General features: G+C 54.6%; 1 pseudogene; it reads left to right on the top strand.

Moving 5' to 3' along the window:
• LOC129735209 (hydrocephalus-inducing protein homolog) overlaps window positions 1-17,705 on the top strand; it is a 33,318-nt pseudogene extending 15,613 nt beyond the window's left edge.
• Window positions 17,706-19,492: the final 1,787 nt, after the last annotated feature.

Below are 19,492 nucleotides of genomic sequence, written 5' to 3' on the forward strand. Positions count from 1 at the left end.
ATGCCAGTCCTGCCATAGGGGAAGTCCTTGCTGATCTCCTAGGTTTTTCCTTCCTGAGCGACACTGGCCATAGAAGCCGGTGGCTCTTGGGCTCACCCTCAGCTGCAGCAGCAGGTCAGCCTGGGAGAAGCTCTGATCCAGCAAAGCAGCCCAGGAGGGGAGGCCGCAGGGGTTGAGGAGGATGCACAGGCTAAGTCTGAAACTGGGAGGGGGACCTGTTTAAAGCGAGCGTGTGTTTCCGCACTTCGTTCAGCCCAGGCTGACCTTACGAAGCAAGGCTGAGGTTTGGCTGGCCCTGGAGGTCCCCTCCCACCTCTCCTCACATGGGATATTCCCAGCCTCCCCAGGCTGAGGGAGGTCCACAGAGATGGCCTAACGGTTCTGCCTGGCCTCAGGGTCAGGGAACGAAGTGCAGGACCAGCTGGGATGGCGGCAAGCCCAGGCTTCTGGTGGTGACTCTCGGGCATGTTTTCTGTTTGGCTTGCTGAAGGGAGATGGAGCAGCTAGCTCGAGAGCTGGAGGAAAAGCGTCGGCAGGAGCTGGAACGCTTGAAGGAGGAAGAGCTGAAGAATTCTGAGCAGGGGAAGAGAAAGGCTGGAAAAGACCAAGAGAATGCTTTGAGGAGGAAAAGCCGGCCTGGTGGCAAGCAGGTGCGTGGTTGTTTACAGAAATGACTGAAAGCCCTGGGGACCTTCCTACGGAGCTGCGCCGTGCCCCAGGGAGCCCCACGCAGTGCTGGGGACGAGCACCTGTCAGGAGCAACATGTGGGGCTGTGCTGGGAAACAACCACCGGGGTCTGATCGTGCTGCTGCTGCACCGGGGTGTCTTCCCATGGGTTTGCTGCTAGAGCTGCTCTACTAAGATCATGCCGCCTTTGAGTCCTGGCTTCATGTAACTCCACATACTGACTACTGAAGCCCTAGGTAGTTTTAGTCCAGCGTTTCTTCCCACTCTGCCTGTGACTTACACCTGTGAGCCATGATCTGTCTGGGATGTGGGGTCTTTTCCTACATGTCTGGCAGGAGATGCCCCCAGGCCTTAGGTATTCATTAGCAGGCAGACTTTGCAAAGGATCAGCCAGCCACAGGGATGCTCAGCGCACCAGAAATGAACCCAGAGGACTGCACGGGAGTAAGGAGGTGTCTTAAGTTCTCTGCTTGGGTTGGGAACCTGTTCTGTTCCTCAGCTGGTTTGCAGGACTCCTCATCAGTCTGACACTGAAGAGTTTGGTTTGTTGAGCTAAACTGGGTACCAGCTATGTTCTGAACTGGGATTTGTAGGGTGCCTAGCACAGGTCTCGAGCGAGGTTTGGGGTGCTATTGTAAAGATCATTGCTGCCCTACAGCACCTGAGTCAGTGCTTTGAAATGCTCACTGCTTTTTTTGCTCTTCCTGCCCAGGGCATGAACAGTCCCACCAGCAACACCAACACATCCAACAGCCGGAGGTCGGAGGTCGCCAAGGGGGTGGTCAAGACACGATCTGTAAGGAAGCACCCGGGCTCTGTTGCACGTTGCACAAAGGAAGATGAGCAAAAGCAGAGCAAGGTCACCCTGATGGATGCCCACCTGGCAGCGGCTGCACACCCCACAGACCTGGAAGAGGGGGAAACCAAAAATGAGGCCCAGAGTGACAGCGAGAACTTAGCCCTGAGGTTTAATATCTACGAGACGTCACAGAAGGATGTTGCGCATATTTTGTCATCCTGGGACAGGGTTCAGGGTATCCTGCTGTTCCCCCTGAACCACGAGGACGCACGGCACCCAGCAGAAGAGCAGCCCCAGCACACATCCAGCCCCAGGAGCCGGAGGGACAGAGAGAAGGAGCATCAGGGGAGGCTGGAGAAAGAGCATCTGGCAGAACTGAAGGCTCTTGAGGATGCCAGAATACCTCAGCTGGAAGGGGAAGGTGCAAAAGGGTCAGCCAGAGGCCAGGGTGTCGGGGTGCCCTGCTTGGACATCCAGGTGCTGGGCTCAGAAGATGTGACTAGGAAGATCCTGGAGAGCAGCGAGCTGCCAGCGGCAGAGCAGGTAAAGCCCTGTGAGGCTCGGAGGCTGAGCCTGCCGTGCTCCTGGGCCCCGGTGCATCGTGTCCCACCAGGTGACAATGGCACAGAGCCTTGTCCGGGCCACCGATGATGTTCTACAATGGCTCCGCAGCAGCCCCATGGCTGCGGGAGGTTCTCACCATCCCTCAGGTGGGTGGGAAGCAGGAGTGCTCTCTGTACAAGCATCCCGTCTGTTGAGAGAATTTCCCAGCCTGGAAATCATTGCAAATGGTCCCAGGGCAGGGCAGCTCAGGTTTCCTTCAGCTGAGTCACTGCAGGGAGAGGTTTCTCTCTAGGTCCCACTTGTAGGTCCTGGCACTGCTCTGGAGCCTGCCCACTCCACTGGGCATGAAGAAGCACGGTGCCCGATATAAATAAACCCCCACCACATTGCCGAAAGCTCCGTGCCTTTAAGGAGTGAGTGTGAGGATGAAGGTGACAGGAGTACAAACAGGGTTTTCTCTTACGCTTTAGGTCCTGGATAGCCTTGGACTGGGTCCCTCCGGGCTTCCCATCCCCCCTACTGCTTTCTACTCCGTGATCCACTACCCGGCAGAGCGGATGGCCCCTGCAGCAGAAGCCCTCAAGCACTTTGTCTTTGTTGTGCCAGAAGGCGCCACTGCAGAAGAAGACAAGAATGCTGCCGTAAGTCTCGTGGATGCCCCCGTTGTGCCCGAAGTGAAGGTGCCAGGGCAGGGGGGTGGGTGGGGAAGGATCACTGTGATGTCTGTAAGATGAGAATAACGGTTTAAAAAAACACCTCAAACCCTCGCCTTGCCTTGAGGTCCTGGGCAAGGAGAGTGTTGTAGGCAAAACTAGACCTGATGAGGAAGACCAAGTCCCTGGGCAGATGTGGTTGTTTATTTAGTGCTTCCCCTAATTGTTAACAAACCCACAGCTTGCTTTCCAGGAGGGGGATGTCTCGGGGCAGGTCTCACCTCTCTGTTTTCTCCCTCCCCTTGTGGCTCAGACCCCAGAGGAGCAGGTCGCCCCTGTGAGGAGCCAGTCGAGTGAGGAGAAAGCTGCGGGCAGCTGGGAGGCTGCGAGGGAGAAGCAGAGCTCCGGTCAGGGCAGGAGATGTCTCCAGGGGCTGGACAGGGAAGCACCCGTATCTTCTCCTGGGGCGCACCAAAGCGGCGAGGACATGGTCCCATCCCCGCCGAGACATGTCAGGTGAGCTGAGGGCTGAGGAGATCGCTCTGCTTCATGGCCACCCTGTCAAGTGAGGTCTGTCATCCCCAGCTCCTCAGGGCCCCTCTGTTGGTGCCTCCGTGGGATGGCGAGTCCACAGCCCTCCTCCTCGTCTTGTTTGCTCATTAGCCGTGTCTGAAGCCCTCTCTTTAACTGCCAGGCTGAGCAGCTGCCGGTGGATAGTGCCTGCCCGAGGTGAGGTGGAACTGAAGGTCCACTTCAGCTCCGCGGTGCTGGGCCAGTTTGAGCAGACGCTGCGTTTCGAGATCCTGGGGACAAAGCGACTGTACCAGCTGCCCTGCAGGGGCACCTGCCTGTACCCCACCATCAGCCAAGACCCACGGTAAGGCTTGCCCCTGGGAGCCTCCCACGCTGCTCCCCCCTGGGCTCAGAGCCAGGGCTGCCCCTTGTACCCCGGTGACCTTCTGGCTCGGGCAGAGCGTGCTGCCTGAGCCGCCCAGCATCTTGTCCCATGCCTGGAGCTGGGAGTACTGGTACCGCAGCCACCAGTAAGGGTTACGGCTTTCTGACCAGGTTTTCTACTTGGAGCATCTCACAGCTCTTCATTCCCTGTTTTCTCTGCCCAGGCTGGTGTTTCCCCACCGAAGGAAGAGCAAGGCAGACGACGACATTGTCTTCAAGCAGTATGTCACGGAGACGGGTGTCTTCCACTTTGGACCGCTGCTGTGTGGGAAGTCAAGAAACTGGTACGTGCTCCCCGCCCTGAGCGAGCATCCTGATGCGCTGCCTGCGCAGCATGGGACGTTGGGATGGCACCTCCAGGGCCTCGTGCTGTCACGGACACGTCTGGGGACGAGCCGTCCCAGAGGCACAATTCAGGGCAGGCCCAGGTGGAGACCTGCCTGGGAGATGCAGGGGGCTGAAGGGCCACAGATGTGTGAACTTGAGCAGATGATGGGCAAGTGAGTCCTGGAGGAGCAGGGGAGAGACGGAGCTGATCTTCCTCCCTGGTGGGTGCCTTGGTGGCCAGAGCCATGTGCTGCTTCCAGCCTGAGGGTCACTTGGAGCAGCTTGTGTCTCCCCGCCACATCTCAGCTTCGCCACCTAAGAAATGAACTTTATGGTGTTTTTTAAAAGTGCTTTGAGCTCTACAGGTGGACTGAACAAGCAATTATTTTGCTGATGGTTTTATAAAACATTCATCCGTTTGTAATATTAGTAAGGCCTTATGATTCGACCTGCCGATATGGGGGCGTGGGGGATCTGCAGAGGAATGAAAATGGAAATTCTGTTTCCCCGTCCTCAATGCTGGACAAAGTCTGCCGGAAAAAGTTGCCATTGTAGCTGCTGGCGCATTTCTATTTTTAACTTAGCTTTTTTTTTAAATATTAGAAATTAAGTTCTCCTCTTCATGGGAGCTCTGGAGAGCCAGTGGTATTTTGACAACCCAAGCAAATGAAATCAAAACAGTTCAAAACCCAAAAGAGGATCTTTAGCCAGGCTGCTGCATGGCCTTGGGTTTCTGTTTGTGCTTTTTAACCCTTTAACTCCCAAATCTGCTCCATACCCGAGGGAAGGGACGTTTTTTAAATTCAGCATTCCTCTTGGGAATGAATCCTCTCTATTTCCTTCCCTCAGACTTTGAGCTAACCTGTGAAATACAAGGCAATCTCGTGACTGTTTTGGAAGACAAAAGCTAAACTATTTTTAAAAGCTCTTTCCAAGAGCATTTCTTTGTACCCTGCAGGGAAGGAAACCCAACAAAGAAAGGGGGAGAACCCACGTGCCTGCAGTACCTCTGTTTTTCCAGGCATCTTTGAATTTCTAATTTGTAAAATGCTCTTTAAGTGGCCTGTGCATCATCACGCGTCTGGGCTGGAGGCACCAAGTACAGGGGTGGACATCAAAGTAACGCAAGGATGGACACACATAGCATCCAGTGTGCCCCTGAAAATGATGCTTTTTCTTGGCCTGCTTGTTGGTACATGGTCTTGCAGTGCAGCCTCCCGCTGCCAGGACATGGCGCTTTCCTTGGTGTGGGATGAAGGCGACGGTCTCCTCTGCAGCCTTTTCCCCTTTTGTGGACAGGTACAAGGCACTGGACTGTCCCAGCAACTGTGAGACGATAACCATCCTCAACGTCACCCCCTTGGAAGTAGAGGCGCGTTTCTCCTTTGAGCGCGATCTCAAGGCGGACACGTTCCTTGTAGAACCTCCCAGCCTGAGGCTGAAACCGAACGAGAAGCAGGTAGGGGACAGCAGGTAGGGCAGGCACTGGTGTAAGTGCCCAGGAGCCATTCCTCCTGCTCACTGAGTGCTCTTCTGTATTTCTTGTTTCGGGGACGGGGCTAGGAGCTGAGCATTTGGGCGTACCCCACTTCAGCTGGTCTGGTGGAAGACAAGCTCGTCTGCCGCGTTAAGGAGAACCCAGAGCCGGTGGTCTTCCCCCTGTGCTGCCAGGGGGTGAAGGTGGAGCTGAGGGTCAGCCCCAAGCACGTGCATTTCAACAGGCTGCTTCTGCACAGGTCAGTCATCTCACGGCCCCTCTGCTGGGGACGGGTGCTGTCGGTGAGCTCCCCTTCAGCCTCTCTGGCTGGCTGCGTGGCCCTTCAGGCTGGATGTTGGGCTGGCGTCCCTCTTTCTGCCAGCAGTTCCCGGTCTCTTGCTCACCGTTCCTTGCTGGCTTGGTTCTCCCAGGACAGCCGCAAGCTCTGTAGCCCCCAGCAACGTGGTGCAATGGGCATCTTGATTCATTTGTATCTCGTCTGCTGGTTCGGAGAGCAGTGCAGTTGCTCCTCCTTATGTCCCTTCTGTTGGATACACCGTTAGCACCCAGCCCTTCCCCAGGACCTCACCTCTGAGACTTGTGACACAGAGAAAACATTTAACTAATGTTATGGATACTATAAATACTGGATGTGTATAGATAAAGATATATATATAAACTAATGCATAGGGCTGCTCCAAGATGCATTCAGTTGCAAGGCCTATCCTGACCATCGAGCAGCTGGTGCAGGGTGTCTTTCTGCCTCTGCAGGGAGGACAGCAAGACCCTGGTCCTGCAAAACAGCACCCTGCTGCCTGTGGCCTGGCAGCTCTGTGGGCTGGAAAACCTGGGCGAGGACTTCTCCGTGTCACAACGCGAGGGCATCGTGGCTCCGCGCACGGAGTTTGACGTGCATCTGTATTTCAAGCCCACAAAGGCTCTCAACATTGAGAAGAAGATCCGACTGGAGGTGAGGGGGGGACTGTGCCCTCCCTGGCAGGGCAACGAGATCTTCGGGGTGGAGGCTGTGCTTGAAGGGTTCCCTGCAAAGAGGGGGACAAAGGATGAGCCTTCCTGAGGTTCCTTTCTACCCGCATCGCCGGGGGGGCAGGCCCTTAGCAGCAAGGAACTTGCTCTTATAGCTGAGCTTCAGGGGGCATGTGTGCTGCTGGGCCAGGAAGAGCTGCACCTGAGGGACACAAGGCTGCTGTGACCCCAACTTCTGCTGCCTCAGCCTGGGTTCACCAGAGCACATGGTGCATCCCTGAGCATCTGCGTCAGCCCAGACAACCAGGCGCTGTGTCCTGAGCGCACGTTACAGCCACCTTGCCGCTGTGCGTGGTTGAATGCTGCTGTTTGGTTGTCCAGACCTCGGCGTGCTCCCTGCGCCCATGCTGGAGCCTGTCCGGAGCTCTTAACGGAGAGCAACAAGCTGTCACCCTGGGGTTTTGTTCCCCGTGGTTTGGGGGCTGCACTTCAGTGAGGATGCTGGGTGATTGAAGAGGAGAGGGTTGACGGTCAATGCCACCTGCTCTGGGACACCTCACAATTCTTGAGGTTGTTTTTCCATCGCTGTGTCTCCCCGGGTGCTTCCGCGGCAGCACTCCCTGCTGAAGGAGTGCCGAGCTGGGCTGGTAGGGCTTCTTACTGCAGCAGCATCTCGCTGGGTCAGCCCGTGAGATGAGCAGGTTGGGAGAGTTTGGGAATCCACAAGTGCTTGTCAAGCAGGGGAGGCCATGGTGGAAGCAGCCAGCTGAGACAAGGACTCGTACGTTGTCTACCAAAAGAATTTAAGAGAACGGTCTAAGCAGTGTTCGTTTCTCGCTGCCTCAGGTTTCAGATGCAGAAAACATCCTGGGGATTGTCCAGACTGAAAATATCCTCATTTCTGCAGAGGGCTATGATGTTGCTCCAATCATCAGCATTCCTAAAGGTCAGTGGATGCCCCAAAACAAAGCAGTCTGGGTGTGTTGCCTTGCCTTGGCAGGTGAGCAACCAAAGCGCTTGGGATGGGGTAGCATGCAAGCGTGGCCCAGTCACATAAAGCGTGTATCCTGCAAGTTGAGTGGAGTGAAGGGCTGTCAGGGCACAGCCAGCCTCGAGTCTCTCGCCCCTGAGCTTTGCAGTGTGCAGGTTGGTCTGGGGGCTTAGAAACAGCAGCGATGTGAGCGAGCAATTGGCAGCTCCTGAGGGCTCAGCAGGGCACACAAAGTTGTCGGATCAGTGCTTGGAAGCAAGAAGACAGAAACCCAGCTCCTCACCTGCTAAACCCTGCAGATACCCTCCGAGTAAGAAGAGCAAGGGCAGCAAAGTAGCTAAAGAAAATTTCCAAGAATGGAGACTTGCTGAGAAGGGTTTTGGGCTGCCTGAGAACTCCAAGTGTCATAGAACAGTTTGGGTTGGAAAGGACCTCAAAGATTGTCTTGTCCCAACCCCCCTGCCATGGGCAGGAACACCTTCCGCTAGTCCAGGTTGCCCCAAGCCCCGTCCAACCTGGCCTTGAATGGGGCAGCCACAGCTGCTCGGGCAGCCTCTGCCAGTGCCTCACCACCCTCACAGTGAAGAATTTCTTCCCAACAGCTAATGTAATTCTCCCCTCCAGTTCAAAGCCATTGCCCCCTGTCCTGTCACTACAGCCCCCCCGGAAACACCTGTCCCCACCTTTCTTATAAGCCCCATTTCAGTATTGAGAGGCCAATTGAAATTGGCCTGGAAGTGTTGAAATATCTGTCTTGTCACTTGGTGTGGTCTGTAGCAGCTCACTAATACTCCCCGTTTCTTGCCTGGCTCTGCGGGTTTTCTGCAGGTGCAGGTGGCACCATGGATTTTGGAGTCCTGAAAGTCCTGGATGATGCAAAGCAAGTGCTGACTCTGAGGAACAAGGGGAAGTACGAGATTGCGTACAGGTGGGTCCAGCTGCCTGGTCTGTGAACGCGTGGTGCCACCATCTGCCCAGGCCTGCCTTCTCCTCCTGCCCTTGGCTAGAACCGCTTCCCGTGCTGGCTGCCTCGTGGTCTGGTTAAATAAAAAGCCCGGGCTCCCTAATCCCAAAGACTTTAAGGGAGAATGCAGCCCCACACCAGCAGTCCTTCACAGCTGAGCAGGAACCAGAAGGAGAGACCCTGAAATTGAAGCCACTCACTGCTGAGATCCATTGCCTTCCTCTGAGGGGCAGCTCCTTTCTCTTTATGACTCTTTAAAGGAGGGGATGAGAAAATTGGGTGTCGAGGTTAGTTTGCAACACTCATGATGGTCTGCACTCTGTCAAGATCTGAGATTCCCCAAGCAGAGCTGGACTCATTCCCTTTTAATTTTTTTATGGTCTTATGTCAAGTCCTGGCTGTGCTGGTGGCACTTGTACTTTTAACTGCAGAGGTCTTTGTTCCTTCCCTTTCTCCCCAGTTTCCAGCTGAAAGCTGCAGGCACCACCATACCAGACCTGGCAAGCCACTTCACTATCCAGCCGCAGAAGGGCCTGCTGGCTGCCTCCGGGCGCCCTGTGCAGGTCCAGGTGTTCTTCCACCCCAAGACGGAAGTGAATATCGAGGACAAACCCATCCTGCACTACCAGGTGAGCTGCCCCAGCCAGGCAGTGGTGGCACAGCACGTCTTGGGAGCGTGAGCAGGACAGGTGCCTTCTGGAAGGAGGGCTTTAGCTGGGTAATTCTCGTAGGTGACAGCAATGTCTCAGAAAACATTTGTGATGCTTCCTAAGCGGAGCTGAAAGTCTGGCTCCGGAGGAGGCGTTGAAACAGGGAGGATGAGCTGGTGGGGACCTGGGGTGGGATCAGGGAACAGAGTCAGAGGCTGGCCTCTTTGCTGGTTTTACCAAGCCCTCCTCTGGCTGCAGGTGATGGAGCCCAGCATCTGCGGAGGAGGCGAGACTGTCGCCGTCATCCCAGTGAGGGTGTCGGCGAAAGCTGTGTTCAGCAAGTACAGCATTCACCCCGCCTCGCTCATCAACTTCGGTGCCATGGTGAAGGGCAGCAGGAAAACCTGCACCTTCATGCTGGAGAACAAAGGCAGCCTTGACTTTAAATTCCTCATCTACCGAGCAGACCAGGACGCATCCCGATTGCAAGAGAAAAGGTGAGAGAAGACCTGCACCACCTGCCCTGCCTGAGGAGGCACGACAGCATGGCTGGTGTGTGACAGGCAGCCCAGACACCTGGGTTATTGTCCAGTTCACGTCACCTGCTTGTGAACAGGGAGTGGAAAAATGCCTCAGTGTCCCCGTGTGTCGGGCAAAGCTGGTGATACAGCTGAGCTGTCCGTAAGCTGCAGGAGGTGCCGCCGGGGGCTGCGAGGGGCAGGGAGGCTTTCCTCGGTGGGGAGGGGAAGGTCAGCTTTGGCTTCAGAGAAGACGGGGTGGGGGCTCAGCATGATGGACGTTTCTGCTTTCTCCTCTTAGTGGATGTCAAATGAAATCTGCCCACTCTGGCAAGAGTGAGAACTTACACCAAAGGACTTCCTCAGCCAAGAAAAGCAAGCGCTCGCTGCAGAAGGTTGCCAGCCCCTTCATGCAGGTGGGTGGCTCCCGCTCCCCAAGACACACTGCTGTGGGTGCTGTGGGAGGACGCTGATGGGGACTCATCACCGTGGGATGGGACATGGTCTGCACGATGGAGGTCCGTCATCTCCCAGCCACAAGCAGAGGCAGGAGCTGCTCAGTTGCACTGACAGTCCCGTGCTCTGGCTCAGACTTGGAGTTGTGGGGTCAAGAGAGAGGAGCAGGTCCCGTGTTTGGTGGCTGCTAGCCAAAATAGGTCTGTGAATACCACAGATGTGGGCACGTTCCTGTTTGAAGTCCCACTCCATAGATACCAGCTGACCTTGTGTTTTCGTCTTCCCAGTCCCCTCTCTTCCCTCCCGTCACTTCTCACAGTTATTTCTGCTCTCCTGTTTTACCCCTGAGGCTGGAGGATCCCAGCTAGCACCTTCACCTTTTACACCTAAACTCCTTCCTGTGTGCCAGCCAGGACAGGCCTGCAGCTCCTCCTGGCTTGTCCCTCTCCTCCTGGCTTGTCCCTCTCCTCCTGGCTTGCTTGTTCCTCTCCTCCTGGCTTGTCCCTCTCGTCCTGGGGCTGCCTCTGGGCCGTGGAGTCATCCCTCCCTGCCCTGGGACTGGGGGCTCGGCCTGGCTGGAGGTTGAGGAGTGGCGTACTCCTTGCTGGGGATGCTCAAGGCTGGGCTGCTGGACATCAGCCTTCTCCTGGGACTCTTTCTGCAGGCTCGCATCACTCTAGGCATGTTCACGGTGTACCCTGGCTTTGGTTCCATCCCTCCTGGGGGCCAGCAGATGATCACGGTGGATTGCTCTGCGGAATCACTGGGGACGTGCGAGGAGCACCTGCGCATCGATATCAGTGACAGAGACCCCCAGGACAATCCCCTCGGCATCCCCTATACCCTGCTGGCTGAGTCCTGCCTCCCAGGTACGCCCCGTCCACAGGTTCCCGCAGCCAGACCTGCTGCTGGTCAGCACCTGAACTTACTGCTTGGTTAGAGAGGCGCCCTGACCTTGAAGCTAAACCCTAAAATCCTCAGAGGTTCCAGTTCTTTTCAAGTCAGCCAGCGGGGAGAGGCTGGGAGGGATGCATGGAAGGATAAAAGGAAAGCAGTACTCCTTGACTGGGACTGAGCTCCATCCTCGCAGCCGACTCCCTGCCCAAGGCTGGGTTTTGCAGTGACCTGGGCAAAAAGGGTTTATCAAGCCTTCCGAGAGGCCAGCAGGGTCCCGAGAAATTCATCAGGAATTCAGCATTCAGCCCTCCCTCTGCTCTGCTCGCAGCATTTGTGGTTGATGACATCGAGTCCATCTTTGAGGAGCACCGAATCTGCAGCAACGTCAACCTCTGCCAGACCCCGCAGACGGTGCGAGACAAGGGTGTGTATGTCAGAGATGAGAACAAGTTTATCTTCACCGATGTTCGGGTTGGGCACCGGGCCACAGCTCGCTTCAAGATCCACAACGTCAACAAAGTCCCCTGCAATGTGGTCCTTTCCATCAAACCCATCGCCGGTGAGGTAAGAACAAGAGGCCAGGGTGACCGTTGCTCTTTACAGGCTGCGCTGCCTTGTTCTCCAGACTCGCTGCTTCCTCTTGCCCGCACTAGTCCAGCTCCGTGCAGGTCAGGCTGCAGGGGGGAGCAGCAGTGCCAGGGTGGCAGTTCTGAATTTGGCACGTCTCGAGCAAGGCTTTGGCTCGCCGCTCTGGGTCTTTGGTGGGAGACCCAAACCCTTCTGCACATCTCTTGGAAGCCCGCTCGGAGGGGGCCTTTACTGGCCTGACGTGCCTGGGCTCAAAGCAGACCATTCCCTCAGGCTCCCTGGCCTTTTCCTTCTCTTTAAAGGCCAGTTTGAGGTTAGTCGCGGGGTTTCCGTGCAGTGCCCCCCTCCCTTGTGTGCTGGGGTGGCTGCCCAGTGCTCAAAGCCAGCTTTTGCGCTCCTGGGCTCCCTGTGCAAGGTCAGCACCGCTTTGGAGTCACCCCCTGCGATGGAAGGAGCCTGCCCAGGGCAAGCAGGAAGGGAGACACGCTGTCTGGGGCTGTTCCCGCTGACGCATATAAGAATAAGACTGCGTAAGAAACACCGAAGGATGTTTCCTCCTAACAGGGCTCTGTGGGTTCCCCCAAGTTTCACAGCCCCATCAGGGACATTTTCAAGGTGGATCCCGTTCGGATGTGCGTGCCCAGCTGCTCCCACGCCTTTGCTACGGTGACCTTCACTCCACAGATGATGCAGAGCTACCAGTGCACTTTTGAGGCTTCCCTCGATGTCCTGGCGAGGTAACTCCCCCTGTGAAATCTGGGCGGGGGGACCTGCCTGATGGCTGCCCCTCCTCTGGGAGGACCCCGACCTCTTGTTAACCCTGATGCTCTCAGTAGCCTTAGGCAGAGTGCTTAGCATTAGAGAATAGAGGAGGCGGTAACTACTAGACAGAGTAGAAGGAGAAGGGGTTATAGCTTAGCCTCGAGTGACTGTGAAGACAGTGCAGCATTTGGCAGCCAACTGGGAGTTAGTGAATCCGAAAGAAATGGAGATGTGCAACAGTTGAGCTGGGGCTTTCCAAGGACAAAGGTTTAGATGAAGCCGTTTCTGTGCCAGCCAGCCAGCGTGCGTTATTTCCTCCTTGTTTCTGTTAAAATGAGATGATTGTATGTGATTACCTGGGGTATGTTAAGCTATTCTCTGTCAAAGGAGCGACTGGAGCCCTTCTAAAAGAGGAGCCCAGTTCCCCTGTCCTGGGACGTGTGTACCAGGGCCCTGACCGGCTCTTCCCCAGCCGTTTAGTGGCTGAGTCAGGACAAGTCAGCTTTCTGCTCTAGTACGCAATTCCTTTTTTAGCGTCCTTGGAAATAATCATTACTGATGGTGCTATTTATTTTTCCCTTCTTGCTTTTATACTATTTCCATGCTGCGCTCGTGCTTTTTGCATGTGTCTCATATCATCGCAGCCAGTGAATTTGCCATGTCTCACCTGTCGCCTCATTATTTACCTGCTGTGCTGCATGATTCGATTCAGTGACATGTTCTTTAACTGCTACTCTGGAAGGCTCTGGCTCTTCAGAGCTCTTGTGAATGGCCCTGATCGGACTGGGAGGAGGGGGGTGGAGGAGACCTGTGTCGTGGGGTACAGGAGCACCAGCCAGGGGAAATGCAGTGGGTGGCCCCTGCTTTGTTGCTTGCCAGGTGGGAAATTGGTTAGTGCCAGCCGTCATGATTTCTCCTCTGCCTTTCCTGCAGCCCTGCAGCAATTAAAGCGCAAAGCCTGACCTTCCGTGTCAGTGGAGATGGGACTCTGCCTCGGGTGACAGTCCTGCGCCCGGTACTTCACAGTAAGAGAGGGAACCCTCTGCTGGTCTTTAAGAAGCTGTTGCTGGGTGATTCACAAAAACTCCCTCTGGTCCTTCGTAATGGTGGCACCCTACCTGTCCAGGTGAGGACCTGCTCAGGAAGTGCTCTGGTCTGGGAACAAGTGCTTGTCTCGTGGAGAAAAGGTCCCAGGAAGCATGGCAGACCTGGAAACAGCTCTCAAATTCTTTTTAAGCAAATGAATGACTTGTAATTTCCAGGAAGAGAGTTCCTCTTGGAAATGCGATTTTTCTGACTAGCCTATCCTTTTCAGTTAAATGCAACGCAAGAAAGTTGGTGGGGTGTTTTCCCCCCATCTCTCTTCTCACGCTTTGATTCTCGGGTGGGCACGTGTGATGTCCTAGTTGCATTAGATTGTATTTGATCCCATTTTACTACACTTTAATGAAAAATTCTGTTCATTACTTTTGTATCCCAGCGCCTCTGAACACTTCTTTTTTCTGTCTAGTTTTACTTGAACTTTGTAAGTTTAGCTACGAGCTGTGTTTGAAGCGGAGAAGCATGCTGGATGCCCCGTGCTGGACCAGCACCAGTACGGTGCCAACCCACGTGTCACCCTGTACCCACACCAGTGTGGTTGTGCTCTGTGTTCCTTTTTCTCAGTTGACGATAGACCTGTTGGATGAAGCGGGAGTTTTCTTCTTGAAAGCCAGGCCCACCACACAGTGCGTCTACCAAGCTGGGGGCGTGAAGGAGGACTCTCCTGCAGGACGTAAATCCAGTAAGCGTGAAGCGCGGTCATCCACACAGGGGAGAAATGTGTGCCCTGCTCTTGGCTTGGCCAAGCAGCCGCCAAATGTTAGATGTTGTTTCTTTGCTGGGGCTCTCTGTACCCCCAGCTTCTCATGTGGACTCTGCGCAGGGCTTCCTCCTAGAAAGTGGTTGGAAGTTTTTTCTGTTCCTCTGGACATGGTGGGTTGAGTTGCGGGGGCCTATCACCACTTCAGCGGACTATCTGAGGTCTTTGCTGCGTGTGAGAGTAGCAGCCTGAATGGAGGCAGCCCCTGAGCCCACAGCCAGCCAACAGAAGCCAAACCCATTCTTCGGCTCAGCTTTACGTGTGGCAGGAGCTGACTGACTGCAGTTTGAGTGAGCGCTGGGTGTTAACCTGTGTTTAAGACACTTCAGCAGTGATACGCGTGGTGCTGTCGTAGCCTTGTGAACATAGGAGGAGGGTCTGGCACCATTGGTGGGAGAACCTGTGCTTGGAGGCAGCTGGGTTTCAGCCCCTTACGCCCCACGGAAATATTTCAGCGGTACAGCTGTATCACTTGTCGCTGATTCCATTGCTGTGCAGAGAGAAAGCCTCACACCGCTCTCCTGGTCCTGCTCCGTGGGGAATTAGCAGAGTTTGACGTGCTTTTCAAACCCACCCTGGCCCAACGTGTGGAAGGCAGGATCCACCTGTCAGTGGTGAACAACCCGTATGAGGAGACCGACATTCAGCTGGTGGGCGAAGGCTACGAGGATGACTTCACGCTAGATAACATCCACGGACTGGTGGCAGACAGTGAGGAGGAGGAGAATGCTGAGGGCAATCTAGAGGAAGACGTAATTGAGGGTAAGAGAGGAAAGGCTGCCCAGGTGGATCAAGGAACAGGAAAACAGACGTTTCTGCTCACCCTGTGCCGCGCACCTGCGGTCCAGCTTCAGCAGCCAGATCCTGCTGCCTTTTGTAGCCTGCAGAGGCTTAAGAGGCAGCTTGAGAGCAGAAGAGAAGATCTTCTGTCAAGGGAGAAGCTTGCAGGCTAGCAGGGAAGGGTCAGAGACACCCACGTTCAGCTGGGTATCTCCAAAAGGAGGGCTGCCAGCCCATGGTATGCTATGGAGATGAAGCCTGTGCCTAATGATTTGTGCCCTCGATATACGCAGCCTGTGCTGTCACCCCCTGACCTGGCGGTCTGGGAGCGTGCTGGCTCTGTGCAGAGGGTCAGTGCATGCTGTGCTGCGTGGCTCTGCACAGCCACAGCCACGGGTTTAGGCATGTGGCAGGGCGCTTCCATGGAAGCGGGAGGATGGGGAACTGCGTCTCCCCAGGGAGGAAGGCTTGGAGCAAGGAAGAGTTGGCCACGCCTGTCTCTGTGGATGTGAGGGGGGTGGATGGACCTCAGGCACACTGAGACCTCCTGCTCTCATTCCTAGCAGCTGCCAGAGTGAATCACATCCCGTTTGGGGACTGTCACATTGGGAAACCCTACAGCGTGACCTTCACCATCACCAACCGCAGCAGGACGGAGGCGATGCGGTTTGAGTGGCTGGCAGACACCCCATTTCACTTCTCCCCCAAGGTGAGTTTGGATGGCTCTGCCTTTTCCCATTGCTCCAGCCCTGCCCGGCGGGTTCCCAGGAGCTGGCAGGGAGTCACCACGTACTGGTGAGAGCCTGTTTCAGTGCCACAAAGGAGCTGCAATCCCTGGCTTAGCTGGCGCGGGGCTGTCAACCCCACAGAAAAGGCTCAGTGTTACGGGAGGTGGCATCTTTTGTATTTTCCTCTGTCAAACCTCAGATGAATACACGGTAAGAGGCAGATTCCTGGCACAGCTGCTCACCACATCGATCTCTTTGCTGTCAGTCCTGCCCTTGCTAGTGATTCCAGTTAGGTCTTGGCTCTCTGGTTCTCCCTAGGTGGGACACCTCCATGCTGGCTGTGCTAAGGCCATCACAGTGACCTTGAAATCGGATGTCGCGGTCACCTTCAAAATGCACCCTGTGAAGTGCAAGGTGGCTAGGATCACCTTCGCGCTGCCGCTGGAGCAGATTAAAGACTGGGATGACTGCCTGCGCACCATCAAGTGGGTGGATACCACCATGAGGGGCCCAGGAGCCACGTGGCCTGTGAAGAAGAAGGTAAGAAATGCAAACAGGAAAAGTTAACGGAGCTGCTACAAAAAAACCCCTGGCAGGCCACCATCTCTGCTGGCTGAGCAGCTCCTGCATCCTCCTGACGTTTAATCCATCCGTGAGGTTCACCCGCAGTGCGTTTTGGGGGAGAGGCAGATGCAGTGACCTGTGACACCAACACAAAATGGGGAGGTCTTTTGACAAGACACGTTTAGCCACATGCAAACTACCGGTCTCTGCCAAAAGCTGAAGTGTTGCAACCTGTTTGAACGGGAGGGCACATTTTACGATTTTATCACGTTTTGTGGTGTTAAAATTTCTTCATCAAATTCAGTGCCTTGTCACCAACAGGGAGTTTAAGGCGCTGCACTCTGACTCTTGTTTTGGAGTGGAGAGCCACACTAGTGCTCTTGTGTGTGCGCTGGCCAGCCCACCGGCACATGGTGGGTGAGCTGTCAGCTCTGCCTACACCGATAGCAGAGATTTTGGTGGTGGTGCCCATATTGTGTGGGATGTCTCATTGTGGAGCAGCCCGGGCGCTGCGTGGCAGTCGTGCAGCAGTCTGGAGAAGCATCACTCCAGAAACTGCCACACACACGTACCTGGAGTGACGGTTCCTCCCTAGTTTCTGAGCCTTTTTAAGACCTGTAAACCACACTTCTTCCCCGTCAGCAGCAGCACTCGGAGGCTTTCCTAGTGAGTTCGTCCCCATTCCAAAATGCCCGTCCCCAGCCCTCACCAGCGTGGCTGTTGCCCCACACATGGTGTCTGGAAAGCACCTCCCGCTAAGACAAGAGGGAAAAGGTGCTTTCTGGTTTTGTTCAGTCTTGGGGTTCTCCATCCACAGACCTCCCACAGGGGAACTTAATCCTAATTTAGAGGCCTGCTGGATCTGTAGCGGGCCATGAAAAAGGTCTGACACTCTACAGGGTTGAAACACAGGGAGAGGTACCTATGACCCGGTCATTGTCCCCATGGGTGTACTCTCAGTCGTGGTGGTGATTATGGTGTTCAGTCGGTAGAAACAAACACTGTAATGGAAGGGTTAAATTTTATCACCTTCCCGGGGAAATAAATGGGAATGGTCCTTTCTAGCCCCTGTACGTGGCTGATCTTGGAGGCCAAAAGCCTCCTCTTGCTCAGCCGGGCTTTCTAGGCTCTGCTCAGTGATTCTTCCCTTTCCTGTTTGGAGGTGATCGAGACAGACCCAGAACCAGCTCACACTGTCCTGGAGGAGAGCAGCCGTGAGGTGGAGCTTTGCCTCAGTGCTGTTGTCGACTACGCTGAGCTCAAGCTGGATACGGACACGATTCAAGGAAGTTCAAGGAGACCTTGCTCTTCCAGATGAGGACATTCACGTGAGAGCCAGAGGCCAGGCAGGGACCCGTGCGTGGGAGCTGCCTTTGCCCAGGGCTGACCTGGTGCCTGCTTCGCCGGAGCCGTGCCGTGCTCTCTGGTGGCCTCTGCTTCTCCTTCTACTCGTGGTCTGGTGAAAATAAAGGCAATAAAGTGCCAATAAAGGCAAAAAAACCCCACTGACGTGTTTATTGCTTGGCCACTTAATAAACCTCTTCTAATTTCTAACTGGGTGATTAGGCCTGGCGGGGGGTGGGGGCAGGGGTGTGTGTGCTGCTGCCTGCTGGTTCTGAGGTTTCAGCTTCCACACATCCTGGGCGCCTGGAGATGCCTCACATGTGGACTCGAGTCCCTTCTAGGGCTTTGTGTTCAGTCTCACCTGCTGTTCTTCTCTTTAAACAAGTCATGTATTGTTTCATCCTGTCCAAGTCCTGGCAGGGTGCTGGGGCCTGCGTATCTGCACGTAAAGCCAAGCAGGAGATGGTGGCCGCCATCCTGCCAAGACGTGCCAGGAAAGGTTCGATTCTGCCATGTCTTTCTGCTGACAACAACCATGGGTTTGCTTCCATTGCATGTTGCCTGTCCTCATCTGCTCGAGGACAAGTTTGCAGTCAAAATAATGTCAAACTGAATAAGACCCTTGGATTAAGTCTCCTGGGCACCATGCCTGCCCTTTCCTCTTTAACCTCCAAACTTTGAAACACTTTGTCTCGGGGCAGCCCAGGGCAGTGGTCTAGACGTGGCAGAGTTACCTGGGGACAAAGATACTCCTGAGCATCAAGGAAGGGGTACCAGAAGCTCACCATACAGTGTTACTTTTCTACTTGCTTTGTATTTATTGGTCATTGTCTTTTCACTCCTCCTTCTTGCTTTTCAGTTCCATGCTGTCCAACACGGGCAATGTGGCCCTGGAATACAACCGGATGGCGGCTGTGGAGGACGAAAGGGCACTGAGCCACACTGGGGAGCTGCTTCCACCCAGTCTGGATGGTAAGGTGCTGCAGCAAATGAAGAGACAGGACACAGCTTGATGCAAGCAAGTTGTCCATTTATTAGTGATTTTCTTACAATTACATATGTTTCTACCTTCTACATATTACACACTGTTTGGTTAAATCTTAAGCGTAAAAAACACGGATTGGTTGATATTTAAGGCACACCGTTAGAACAATAGGAACTTACTAGTTTATCTTGACATAGCAATAATTTCTATTCCCAAATTAGGGGGTTTCTTTCTACGCGGCTTTCTTAATTACATATCGGCGCCATCCGTTCCCTTATCTGGCTACTTGTTTCTCTGTCCGTCTGGTTGCCTCCTCAACTGTGACGGCTCAGGGGTCTGCAGTTAGCTTGTTCCTTGGTTCCCAGGGCTTGTGCCCTACAAGTTCTAACAAGTCTCTATTCATCAGGCGATCAGTACTTGGACTCTTGTCCTTGAGGCCTTGTCCTACAGGGGAACACAGACAGACAGGCTGATTCTTTGCACCAGCACTCTGCTGCCTCTTGGCACAGTTCTTTGTGTGAATTTGTGGGTGATGCAAGGTGAGGGGGTCGCTCTGAGCCAGCTGGCGTTTCCGCACCAGGCCAGAGGTGCAGGCTCTCTCTTTGGGCACAGCTGTTCTCTCATCTTCTGTTTGCTGCTTAGATTTAGTTTAATGCCCTGTCCTATCCTCAAACAGCGTGGCTGTAGCAAACTAAAGAGGAAATGCCCTGCGGCCCCTGGCTCCCTGAGCTTGTGAAATGATCTGTTGCTTTGGGGAGGGACTGAGAAATGGTTTTACATCATTCGTATGGAAGGTTAAAATGACCTTGGCCTAGGGCAGTTCTCCATACTGCCCAAGTGACATAAGAGCTTAACCTCACCGAGGCAGGCTTTGCAGAGGTCGCTGCTTCCTTTAAAATGTGATTTATTAGTATTCATGAGCATTCATTTTTGGGGTGGAAGTAAATCGGTT

The sequence above is a fragment of the Falco cherrug genome, unplaced genomic scaffold (assembly GCF_023634085.1).
Source record: "Falco cherrug isolate bFalChe1 unplaced genomic scaffold, bFalChe1.pri scaffold_58, whole genome shotgun sequence".
NCBI lineage: Eukaryota > Metazoa > Chordata > Aves > Falconiformes > Falconidae > Falco > Falco cherrug.